The sequence below is a fragment of the Cryptotermes secundus genome, unplaced genomic scaffold (genome assembly GCF_002891405.2).
Source record: "Cryptotermes secundus unplaced genomic scaffold, Csec_1.0 scaffold516, whole genome shotgun sequence".
Taxonomy (NCBI): Eukaryota; Metazoa; Arthropoda; class Insecta; order Blattodea; family Kalotermitidae; genus Cryptotermes; species Cryptotermes secundus.
In genome coordinates, this window is record NW_019745084.1 from 204,818 (window position 1) to 205,930 (window position 1,113).

Here is a 1,113-nt window from a genome sequence, read left to right on the forward strand (position 1 = left end):
CAGCCTCTGTTGTTGATGAGGCGTGTCTACCGTGCCGTTGAATAGCAACGGAAGTTACTCGATTATTGTTTTCATATTCGTTGCCGCGAGAATGTGTGTTTACTGAGACATTGCCTAATATAGAACATCTGTTCTGACTTCACTACTCAAGCTTTCGGGAGTCGTGTCACATGGCACTAAAGATTGGAACGCAGTATATTCAGACTGTGAAGCATTTCGTCCGATAACATCACACCAAATGGGAGATTCAGTAGCTAAAACATTCGGAAAAGTTACGATAGGAAACAGAGAGACAGACGGAAGGACGTACGGTATCGTCCCTTCATCTTGTTTGTATTGAAGGCAGCGCGCAGGGCCTTTCTGCCATTCTGACAGCTCTGATATCGATATCCATCGATTGTGACGTATTTATGTGACAACGGTGTGTTATATAGCGCTGCAGACTTCGCGATGTAGTACGTGTATTTCTTGGTCTACAAAGCAACGGACAGAGTTGTTTGTTGCAGGGCAAACCCGTCTTCTGATGCATAGAAAACGGAAAATACAAACATAACTTCACCACTTCCATCTGGTCCGTATTTCTGTCCGCTGGAAGCGACTTAATTACTTCCATTAAACTAGATAACTAAGTTTTAGTAGAATCTGCCAGCGCATTCCAATTTTCGTTAAATTCGAACAATAGAGACGGACACTTCGCATGAACACCTACATGATTACCAGGCTCATCGCGACTGTAATTCGAACGTGAAAGTTAAATGTAAATTTGTCCCTGTGTTTAATTATTTAAGCCCTACGCTCCGGCCGTTTTAACTACATGGACAACCCCCCGAAATGTACTGGAGGTTCGTAGGGCTACAGAGCCGGTCTAGATGCTGTGAAGAAGAGAAAAATCTTTCCCTTGTCTGGAAGCGAGCTCCGGCCTTCCAGCCGTTGACCCGTAGCTATACCGACTGAGCTATTGCGGCCCACAATTCGCACATAACTCGCTAACTATCCGAGAGAAGAATGTTTAGAACAAAGTTGCGGAGAAACCAAAAAAAAAAAAACAACAATTCTTTGGCCCGTACCTGCTTTCCTGGAAGTGCATGGGTTTTGGGTTAAGCCTTTTTTCGG